At 47.7% G+C, this 11,980-nt stretch overlaps 1 long non-coding RNA gene across 1 annotated transcript; it reads right to left on the minus strand.

Moving 5' to 3' along the window:
• Positions 1–205: 205 nt before the first annotated feature.
• Positions 206–11,000, minus strand: LOC116459335 (uncharacterized). The gene is made up of 3 exons (XR_004245518.3): positions 10,767–11,000; positions 10,509–10,598; positions 206–585 (listed from the first exon to the last, which is right to left on the minus strand). It is a non-coding gene; the product is annotated as an uncharacterized LOC116459335 (long non-coding RNA).
• Between the last annotated feature and the right edge of the window lie 980 nt (positions 11,001–11,980).

Raw genomic sequence — 11,980 nt, forward strand, 5'->3', positions numbered from 1 at the left:
GCCTTAAATCTGCGGAGGCTAATGCTAACTCTGGGTAGTTAGTGTCAGAATTGAATTGAATTGTAGGACACTCAGTTTGTGTTGGAAAATTGGTTGGTGTCAGGAGAGGAAAAAAATCCTCACTTGTGAATATAGATGCAAAATCCTAAATGAAATATTAGCATTTTTGCTAAGGAATTAGAAAAAATCAAGCATCCATCTAGGGTTTATTCCAGGAATACAAAAGTGATTTAATATTCTAAAATCAATCAAGGTAATTCATCACATTAGTAGGAAAAAATAAGATCATAAAATCATATTGATATATACATAAAAATGATGAGTTGATAGATACATAAAAATGGTGACTTCAGAAAATGTGGTTTCAAGAAGTAACATCAGATTCATTTTTCTTTCCTCCTTCAGAGTTCTGTCTGTCCAGTCTAGATTGATTTGTAGAAGAGAACTGCAGTCTGTTCTATGCCTAGCCTGAGCCATGGCCTGTACTACCTGTTATGTTGTAAAACCCTCCGATTTCCAGGATCCTCTGGCTTTGGATTTTGGTCCCCATCTTTGGTTCTGCATGTTTTTTAATGATGTTTCAACCTGCAAAACAAAAAAGAAAGAGGCTGGTAAACAGGTATTATTTAACATAATTATTGATACATGTAATATAATTATTGTATCAGACACTCTGGTAGGTTCTGGAGGGACAAATGTGAACCCAAGTTCTGGAAGTCTAAGTAACTCATCAAAAGTCCCACTGCTGGTAAATGACAGAGCTGATATGTGAACCAGTCAGTCTGGCTTTGGAATTCATACTCTTACTCATTCTGTCACTAACTCTACATGACCAACCATAATACTATTTGACATTAAGTGTCAAATAGACATAAGTTACACAGGCTGTGAAAGCACAAAGAGAAGACATCAATTCTGGCTAGGGATGGGTTGGTTCTGGAAGGCTTTTAAAGAAAGAGTATTTAAGCTGATACTTAAAAGATAGAGATTTTTATCTGGCAGAAAATGAGAATGTATTACTCAGGGTAATTTAAATTATGCTGTGGTAACACAGGTTTAACCCAACAAGAGTTTGTCTCTCTTAAGAAAATGCTAAGTCAAGTTGGGCAGTGTCCAGGGCCCTCCCTTGATGTCTTGACTCAGCTCTCTAGGCTGCTACTATTTATGGTTTCTCATTCCATCACATGTGCTGCATCACTGTGCAGAGGAAGAGAGAAAAACATGGAGAATTGGTACTTGCCCTTCAAGGCTTCAGCCTGAAAACCCACACAACACTTCTGCTCATGGCCCATTAATTCTAACTCAGAGAACATGGGCTATTTGGCAGGAAGTTGTTGCTTCTGCTCCAGAGAAAAGGAGCATTCCAGGCTGAGGAACAAGCATGTGCAAAGGCATGAATGGGTAAAACTGCATGGCATGCAGGGGGAGAGCAAATAGATCCAGGACACAATAGGTCTTCAATGTCATTCATAGACAAATGGAAGCTCTCATGGAGGAGCAGCAGAGTTTGCCTTGTTTTGCAAAATTATAGATGGTTTTAGATGTGCAAAATTATAAGGCCGGGCGCGGTGGCTCATGCTTGTAATCCCAGCACTTTGGGAGGCCGAGGCGGGCGGATCACGAGGTCAGGAGATCGAGACCACGGTGAAACCCCGTCTCTACCAAAAATACAAAAAATTAGCCGGGCGTGATCAGAGAAGGCTGAGGGAGAAGGCTGAACCGGAGGCGACCTGCATGACCGAGACACCACAGCACTCACCTGGGAAAAGATGTGCAAAATTATAGATGCAAAAAGGAGGGTATGCAGTTATGGTCATGCCCTTGGACTTCCCAGCCTCCATAATTGTGAGCCAAATAAGCTTCTTTTCTTTGTAAATTACCCAGTCTCGGGTATTCTGTTAGAGCAACAGAAAATGGACTAAGACAAATGATCAAGAAATACTTCCTAGAGGAAGCGAACTTGGAAGGAAACCCATGGTATCGCCAAGTAGAGAAAAAGGAGGAGTAAACCTTTCTGTATCAGAGGAAATAATCATGCAGGAGAGAGCACAGTTCAGGCAGAGGCAATGAGGAAAAGTAAGAGAATATGGTCACTAGAAGCACTACAGATGAGTCTCTTGTACTTAGACACTGCAATCCTAATTGCACAGGAGCTCAAATGGGACAGCAATCATAGGATGTTCCTGTGGTTTGAATGTAACTCCCAAAAGTTTGTGTGTTTGAAACTTAGTTGATAATGTATACAATTTGGTGAAGGCAAGAGAATATGATTCCAAGATTTCCCACCTCTCTGCCAAGCCAGTAGTGGTAGTCACTATTTAAAATAGGAAACTCAAAAGAAAGCAACCTGTTTTGAAAGAGAATGACTTGTTTGTGCCATGCTCTGGAACATATACACAGAAATGTGTAGCAGACAACTGGAAATACAGCCTCAAGCTCTGGGGTGAGGAGAGGCATCCCAGGATGAAGGTACAACAGAAGCAAAGGAATGGAGACAGGAAATATCAGGGTATACAGGAGACCTACAGTAAGAATAAAGATCATTCCTCACCCATTTACTCTGTCCTTGCTGCCCTCCTCAGAGTCATTTCCCACTGCCTGCTACACATCTGCACCTGGAGGGCCCCTCAAATGCAATCAACTCTTTGGCTCCTATCAACCAAATCCAGAGCCATCCATACGTACTGCTCTGTCTTCATTGAACTGTTTCAATCTTGCAGTGTCTATTTTTCTGCCATTAATCATAATTCTTTTTTTTTTTTTTTTTTTTGAGACGGAGTCTTGCTCTGTCGCCCAGGCTGGAGTTCAGTGGTGCGATCTTGCTCACTGCAAGCTCTGCCTCCTAGGTTCACGCCATTCTCCTGCCTCAGCCTCCCAAGTAGCTGGGACTACAGGCACCCACCACCACGCCCGGCTAATTTTTTTGTATTTGTATTTTCAGTAGAGACGGGGTTTCACCGCGTCAGCCAGGATGGTCTCGATCTCCTGACCTCGTGATCTGCCTGCCTCGGCCTCCCAACGTGCTGGGATTACAGGCGTGAGCCACTGTGCCCGGCTGCCATTAATCATAATTCTATGTTCACAAAGTCCTCTTAGCATATATGCATGTAGCCATCCTCAGAATGAGACCACTGGTTTTTCTAGCCTCAGTGAAGCTGAAAAATAGATTATGTCAGCTGTGTGACACTGGACCAGTTAATTGACCTCTCTGAACCTTAGTATTTCCATCCACTAAGGAAAAAAAATCTAATATCTGCCCTATCTATTTAAAAGGCTGAATAATGAATAAAATATTCATTATTTTCATTTGATTAGTGATCAAATGAAAATAATGAATGTGAAACAGTTATATAATCCCTAGGGCAATATAGAAACAGTGACAATAGGGTGGGAGTGGTAGTGATAGACATCATTGTCACAATATGCCTTCTAGGGACCAGACAGTAAAGACACACAAGAAAAACTCAGCTAGACAACCTAATGCAAAGAGTGAGATTTAACTGAATACTTTTTATGGATCCAATGGTATGACTGCTACAAATAAACAACATAATCTTTGTCCTCTGGGAGCTGAGGTGGTAAAGTATATAGAGAGAGATGACCAATACACAGCACAGAATAAAAGTGTGTCTCATGTGAAGCATACAGATCCTAATTGCACAGGAGCTGAAAAGGGACTGTGATCACAGGATGCTTCTATGGGTTTGAGTGTGTCCCCCAAAAGTCCATGTGTTGGAAACTTAGTTGCTAATGTAACAGTATTGAGAGGTGGGGCCTTTTAAATGGCAATTAGGTAATAAGGGTAGAGCCCCATAAGTGGATTAATGCTGTTTGTGAGTGAGATCATGTCCAAGGGACTGAGTTAGTGCCCTGAGGTCTCTTTTGCGTGCACTCACTTGCCCTTCTGCATTTCTGCCGTGTTATAATGCAGTATGAAATCCCTTACCAGGGGCCAGGCGCGGTGGCTCACGCCTGTAAATCCCAGCACTTTGGGAGGCCGAGGCGGGCAGATCACGAGGTCAGGAGATTGAGACCATCCTGGCTAACACAGTGAAACCCCATCTCTACTAAAAATACAAAAAATTAGCTGGGCATGGTGGCAGGTGCCTGTAGTCCCAGCTACTAGGGAGGCTGAGGCAGGAGAATGGCGTGAACCCAGGAGAAGGAGCTTGCAGTGTGCCAAAATCGGGCCACTGCACTCCAGCCTGGGTGACAGAGCGAGACTCCTCTGTCTCAAAAAAAAAAAAGGAAATCCCTTACCGAAAGCTGTCACCATGCCCTTGGTCTTCCCAGCCTCCATAACCGTGAGCCGAGCTTCTTTTCTTTTTAAATTAGCCCATGTCATCCATTCTGTTATAGCAACAGAAAATGGACTAAGACAGATGGTCAGTGAATGCTTCCTAGAGGAAGTGAACTTGGGAAGGAACCCATGATATGGCCAGGTAGACAGGAAGGAGGTGTAGACTAACCTGGATATATCAGAAGAGGGCTGAATCAGAAAAATCCTAATTGCCCCCTCCTTCTCAGCCAGCCTGCTCCTGAAGCTAGGAGGCTCCAATCTTCTCAAGGAGGGAAAGAATATGGAACAATGTCTTATGCCAACACTAAGGAAACAGATTTCCTGTTTCAATCTCTGTTGCTAAACAAGCATTTGCAGCTGAACCACAATCTCAAGAAATGGGCCAAGATCAGGTGCACAGGGAAGGCTCTGAGGATAGCCTCACCACTCAGCATTCCAGGCACAGCGCCAGCCACTCAGACAGCATGCAAAACACGGCTGGGGCTCCTTGTGCAAGACTGACTGCAAGCTTTATCTGCATGGACACTTTCTTGGCTCACAGAATTGTTTCGGAACAAAAGCTATTCATTTCAGCTTGATTTGGAACCACAATCCTTGGCTTTCTGCAGTGTCAGGGCTTGGCAGTGTTTCTGGCCACTGGGTCAGCCATGAGGCCAACAGCAGAGAGGGGAGCAAAGACACAACCCCACACTGTATTGGGGGATGCTGAGAGGTGGTCCTGCTCTTCCTGAGATGGCCAGGGGACTGAGGAGCCATGGCTGCTGGAGTGATTCTTTTCAGCAGCAGCCAATGGCCCCCTCCTCCCCAGCACACACACACACACACACACACACACACACACGCACACACTGTTGTGCTAGTTTCTGATGACAGGGCTTAAAGCAGCCTCGTCCTTTCAGTCATAACTTTGCAGATTATAAATACAGTACTTCATCGGGTAAAATAACCATCTCCTTAGTAGCGAGGCAGAGGGAGCTAAACGGCAGATGGCGGAGTTGTACCTACTTTGCCAGTTAGAAATTTAAACTTCTCTGATAAAAATGACGGTCACTCCATTTCTTTCCCTTTGTGTTTAAAAAAAATAAATAAATCTCTGAAGAATTTGCAACTACCCCTCAAAGGAGATTAACAGGAGTTATTTCTAAAAGCACAATCAAGAGGGGCTTTCCAGCAATGAAGTCTCTGCACAAAGGAGGGATTTTCTGGGAAGAGGGGAGTCTGTGTCTTGAACATCTTTAGGGGTCTTCCCATTAGGGGACAGGATAATTTTCCTCCGACCTTTTCCCCTGTAAACTCACTTAAGGGATTCCTTTTTAAATTGTAATAAATCTAAACTACAAAAGATATGACTGACTCCTTGGGTCCGGAATGGTCTTGGAGAGGTGGTCTTGGTGTCCACTCACGACAGGAGAAAACCCACCTTGATTTTCAAGCTCCCCAGAAAGGGTGCAGCTGTGGCCTTTCTCCAGGCTACCCCTTCTCCTTCTGTCCAGAGTGCATCCCTTCTGAGCTATCTCCTTTCGTGAGACACATTGAAGGCCCCTGGTCCTTCCCCAGACCGTCACCTCCCCACCCCACCCCACCACTGTTGACCAGGCCACAGCTGCCTAGTTCTCCCAGAATCCTGACTTCTCCACAGCTGTTTCCTGAGGCCTCAAACAAATGCTACACAAAAGGGTCATCACTGGGCTGGGCACGGTGGCTCACATCTATAATCGTAGCACTTTGGGAGGCCAAAGTGGGTGGATCACCTAAGGTCAGGCATTTGAGACCAGCCTGGCCAACATGGCAAAACCCCATCTCTACTAATGATATAAAAATTAGCCAGGCGTGGTGGCAGGCACCTGTGATGCCAGCTACTCAGGAGGCTAAGGCAGGAGAATCACTCGAACCCGGGGGTGGAGGTTGCAGTGAGCCGAGATTACACCACTTCACTCCATCAGAAACTAAAAAAAAAAAAAAAGCACCATCACTGCACTCTCTCTGACCCCATCACAGGCCTGGCATTACCCCTCTCAGATTCCAGCTAAGTGAGGTATGACATTGAACATTTTAAAGAACCCAGACAGTCACTAAAAGTATCAGAAAGTGATAGTCTCAATATTCCATCCACCCCGTGGTCACGATTTCTTCTCATAGTAAGTGGCTGTCACTCTCTACAAGATTTCAGGGACTGGAGTTTTCCTATAATCCAGAGCAAGCTTCCTGGAAGACAATCGTAATTATGTGTTTGCTGTGCAGAAATGTAAATAGTGACCCCAAACCATTGTGTTCTTTTTTTTAGTAGGCGACTCACATCCCAACTATAGCCACAGTCCAAATGCCCAAGTCTAATATGCCCTGTTAACTGTACCCAGGCTCAGAAATGTCCTTCATTTCTATTACATTCTCAATGACCAGTTTAATGTGTCTCCCAGGTTTTTCAGGCCCTGCCTCCAGACACAGAATTGCCTACTGGACATCACCATCTGGCTCTGACCAACAGCTGACACACAATAGATCCAAGCCAAGTTCATGTTCCTCTTCCACTTTTGTCCCAACTGTCTTCCTGGCACCCCCTCTGCCCTAAGAACAGCCTCACATCCTCGAGACCCAGAGAAACCACCACCATATCTTTCAGAATGCTTTCTTGACATTCCACCCAGGATAAAATAAAGGCCCACACTCAAGCACCTCCTTTACCCTCCAGCTGTCTGCATGGCACCTGTGCCATGCCACTGAGTTGATACACGTGGCCATCTCCTACCACTAGACTACAAGTCACTTGAGAACAGGGACTGTGTCCTGAAGTCTGTGTTATTACAGTGTCTAACAATATCTGACACATAGTAGGTGCTCAGTAAATGTCTGTTACATGGAGGAGTGAACAAATGATACAAGCAATTCTAAATTCTGCCCAAGCCTCGTTAAGATCCTTCCTTCTTGTAGCCCTCGTCTAAGCTCAACTGTCTTCCTGGTACCCCATCTGCTGCAAGAACACCCTCACATCCTCAACTTTTCCTTAAGTCAAATAAGAAAGCATTTTAGAAGTCCCGATGGAAATTTGTTCCACCTCACCCCAGGTGGTCAGGGCTGCCGGAACACAGGAAATGAGAAGCTAGGCTGAAACAAGAGCCCTGCGTGTGCTGGAGGCCACAGCAGGTTGCCCAGCCCTGCTGTTTAGTTCACTATGTGTCACCAGCTAACACCCCCCAGGCAGAGCCGCTGGACCGGGGAATTCTTCATCTCCTTCTACACATTAAAAAAAAAAAAAAAATCTACCTATGTATTTTTTTTTTTTTTTTTTTTTTTTTTTGAGACGGAGTCTCGCTCTGTCGCCCAGACTGGAGTGCAGTGGCGCGATCTCGGCTCAGTACAAGCTCCGCCTCCCGGGTTCATGCCATTCTCCTGCCTCAGCCTCTCCGAGTAGTTGGGACTACAGGCGCCCGCCACCACGCCTGGCTAATTTTTTGTATTTTTAATAGAGACGGGGTTTCACCATGGTCTCGATCTCCTGACCTCGTGATCCGCCCACCTCGGCCTCCCAAAGTGCTGGGATTACAAGCGTGAGCCACCGCACCCGGCCTACCTATGTATTTTTGAGACAGTGTTTCACTCTGTCGCCCAGACTGGAGTGCAATGGTGCAATCACAGCTCACTGCAGCCGGGACCTCCTAGACTCAAGTGATCCTCCAACCTTAGCTTCTCGAGTACTACGGGTGTGCACCACCACATCTGGCTAATTTTCTTTTTTTTTTTTTTTTGGAGAGACAGTATCTCACTCTGTTGCCCAGGCTGGCCTCAAACTCCTGGGCTCCAGCCATCCTCCCGCCTCGGCCTTCCAAAGTGCTGGAATTATAGGCATGAGCCACCATGCCCAGCCTCCACCACATTTTCAACAAATCCAGGCATCAGAGGTGGGCATCAGCTTCGCTGGTTGGCGTCAGCTTGGCTGGTAGACATACCTACACAAGGCTGCATCGAGCCTGGGACATCACAGGAGTGATGACAGGTGTGAAAGCCTCGACAGTCACAGGAGAAGGGCCCTTCTGACCAGGACCACTCCCTCTGACCCCATGAAAAGCTGTCATTTCCTAGGTGATTGGAGTTGCAGACAGCACAGAAAGACCCTGAGTGAATTCTCTTGGCTCAGGGAAGGAAATATATCCCATCCATTCCTCTGGCTTACATTAGAGTCCTCATTTGAACCTAAATCTGACCACTTCACTCACCTGCTCTTTGGGGAAAAATAGCACCACCTTTGTAAGGCATAGACCTTTCCTATTCATCCCTGCCTGCCTGTCCCACCTCACACTCCCCTTGTACTATATGCTCAGCGAACAGCAATCAGCATGCCCTCAGACACACCAGACTCTCATACATCCCTGTGTTTCGGCAGGGGCTGCTTCTGCAGGTGGGGCTTCCTTCCTCTGCCCAGCAGAAGCCTCAGGATCCTCCAAGCTTCAAGGCTCTCTCTTCAGTGATGACTACCCCCACTCTTCACGTAGAATCGGAAGCTCCCTCTCACCACAGTCTTAATTTTATGTTTCTCCTGGCTGGGCACAGTGACTCATGCCTGTAATCGCAGCACTTTGGGAGGGCAAGGCAGGAAGATCACATGAGTTCAGGAGTTTGAGGCCAGCCTGGGCAACATGGCAAAATCCCATCTCCATTAAAAATACAAAAAAAAAAAAATTAGCCAGGCATGATTGTGCCTGCCTGTAGTCCCAGCTACTTGGGAGGCTGAGAAGGGAGGATCACTGGAGCCCAGGAGGTCAACGCTGCAGTGAGCCGAAATCACGCCACTGCACTCCAGCCTGGCCAACAGAGCCAGACTTTGTCTCAAATAATAATAATAATAAAATAAATAATTATGTTTCTACAATTGTAGTGAGACCAGCTTTTCTGTATCATCTCAACAATTCTTCTAGTGTTAGCCCTTACCAGCCTCAGTTTCCTTACCTGTAAAATGGAGATAATAATTGAACTAGCCTGTCGCATGGGTGGGAAGATTGATCCCCGAAAGCGGCTGGTGCCTGGGGAGGTGGGACAGGGTAAGTAAGGTGGGCAATACAGGGCTCATTCATGAGCAGCAACCCCTGTGGGCCACCTGAGTTCTGTCCTACTGGGAGAAACAACATAAGACACCCTCAGAAGAGCCATACCCAGGGGGGAGGAAGCTTGGTACTTTTCATCAAGCAACTGTCTTTCACTATCAGTTGCAGGCTGATCCAGGGGGCATCCACTCTCTGGCACTCTGGCCACATGTGTGGCAGTCATGTTCCTATGGCCAGAGAAAATCCCCTGAGCAGAGAGGCTCAGGCATTTACAGTAGAAGTCCCTGATGTTGGGTGGGATGTCAACACCATCTGATGTCATTCACCTGCAGCTCTGTCATTGGCTGGCTGAGGGAGCTTGGCTCCTCTAGAAAGATGTATTTGGCCGGGCGCAGTGACTCATGCCTGTAATCCCAGCACTTTGGGAGGCCGAAGGGGGCAGATCACTTGAGGTCAGGAGTTCGAGGTCAGCCTGGCCAACATAGTGAAATCCGCCTCTACTAAAAATCCAACAATTAGCCAGGTGTGATGGTACGCACCCGTAATCCCAGCTACTCGGGAGGCTGAGGCAGGAGAAACACTTGAACCTGGGAGATGGAGGTTGCAGTGAGCCAAGATCGCACCACTGCACTCCAGCCTGGGCAAGAGAGTGAGACTCCGTCTCAAAAAAAAAAAAAAAAAAAAAAAAGTAGATATATTTGACTGGGGGCACCCTAAGGTACCTTGTGGTGGGCCCAGTCCTCCATCAGCCCACATCCCCCAAGGCTGGGCACTATTAAGCTGCCCTTGGGTGGGCCACTTAGCCTCAAGGGACTTTGAGGGCAGGGGCCATGCTCGTTTTGCTCATCACTGTGTCCCTGGTACCTCGAGCAGTGCCCAGCAGATGCCAGCCTCCAAGTCCACATGGGCTGCCTGGCTGACAGAGAGCACATGGTGCAGAATGAGGTTATGGCAAAGGAAACCCTGATATTCAGCCTCAAACCCAGCCCCAGGACCCCAAGCAATGGAAGACCATGACCACTGCCTTTGCATCTGTGAGTAGGTTGTGGTGTAAGATACGTTTTAAGATCTATGTGTGTAAGATGACGTTTTTAACTTTCAAATATCACACTTCGGATTCAGAAAGGGCAACTTATAGGAGCTTTAAATTCGTAGGTGGCTGTCTGGGTTACCTTACGTGACTCGGAGCTGGGGTGGGCCGCCTGCACTGCAGTCCGTGGATCTCTGTCTCAGTCTCCAGGCCCAGGACGCAGCTTGGAAACCTAAACGGAATTGTCTTTATCACAACTCACATCAGTCACTTAATGAAATCGAGATGCACAAATCGACCCAAAGGGGTGCCCTCCACTCCTGCCCCACGTGTCCTCGGACGCCTCCCAGATGTGGTCCCCGGCACGCCTCCCAGGGCCCAGGTAAGGGGCCAGGGTTACCTTTTGGAGAAATGCCATCCTCAGCCTGTACTGCCGGCGTTGGTATCGGATTGTCATCCTGGCCCCTGGATGGATTCACAGCCAGAGCACCAGTGGGAGACAAGAGGAGAAGCCCCCAAGTTCGAAAGGCAGCCTGGCTCGCCCCAGCCCTGGGTGGTCGACTGGGAGGCGGTTGGGCGGGGAGGGAACGGGCCGGACCTCCCTGACCCTCACCAGGCGCCTCCGACTTGAAAGCAGCGGGAATCCGCGCCAGCCAATCCGCGAGCGACGACGCGGGTTCATTAGCATGCGCTGCGCTGGCGCCCACCTGCCGCCAGGTGGCGCTGTCCGGCCCCCGCCGAGACCCCGCCGAGCGGCAGGTGAGACCAGCAAGGCAGGGCCCCGGGGGGGCGGGGGGAGCGGGGGAGAAGGTGGAGGGAAAGGAGGAGGAGGAGGGAGAGGGGGTGGAGGAGGAGGTAGAGGAGGACGAGGAAGTGGAGGAGGACGAGGAGGTGGAGGAGGACGAGGAGGAGGAGGAGCTGTCGGGAGGAGGGAGAAGAGGATCTGTGGCAGAGGGCGAGCCTTAGACCTCACCACTAAGGCCTGGGGAAGTGAAAACAGATGCAACACGCTTTGGCTCCCTGGCTAGCCAGCCCCCAAGTCATTGAATGGCACTAAGCAAATTATTCGGGTTTTGCCATTAAAATGGCAAAGCCACAATTACTTTTGTACCAACCTAATATTTAAACTTTCTCAGCGTCAGTTTCCCCATCTAACCGAGAGAAAAGCAAGTGGGCAGGAAATGACTCCTGTATATCATGTGCTGTGAGGACTGAATGAATAACTGGTTAAGGACTGGCAGTGGGGTGTGCTTGGTGGTGAAGAATGCTGCTCATGGGCCAAATGGGCTGGCTCTGAGCCCTGGATTTGCCACCTAGCTGTAGGATCTCAAGCAAGTTATGGAACCTCTCTGGGCTTCCTTTATCTCATCTGATGAGTGAGAATCACTGCACCCTCCCCAGGGGGCAGGCGGCGGTTTGTTTGGTTCTGGTTTTGGTTTTAAGATTACTGAGCTGATTCATGTACAAGCACTTAGAACTATGACTGACACTTGGTGAATGTCCAGTAACCAATAGTTTCTCTCCTATGTCTCTTGGGACCTTTAAAAAAAATTACTAGGCATAGTGGTTCCATTATATACATAGTCTGGTATATATATATATATATATATATAT

The sequence above is a fragment of the Hylobates moloch genome, unplaced genomic scaffold (assembly GCF_009828535.3).
Source record: "Hylobates moloch isolate HMO894 unplaced genomic scaffold, HMol_V3 SCAFFOLD_19, whole genome shotgun sequence".
Taxonomy (NCBI): domain Eukaryota; kingdom Metazoa; phylum Chordata; class Mammalia; order Primates; family Hylobatidae; genus Hylobates; species Hylobates moloch.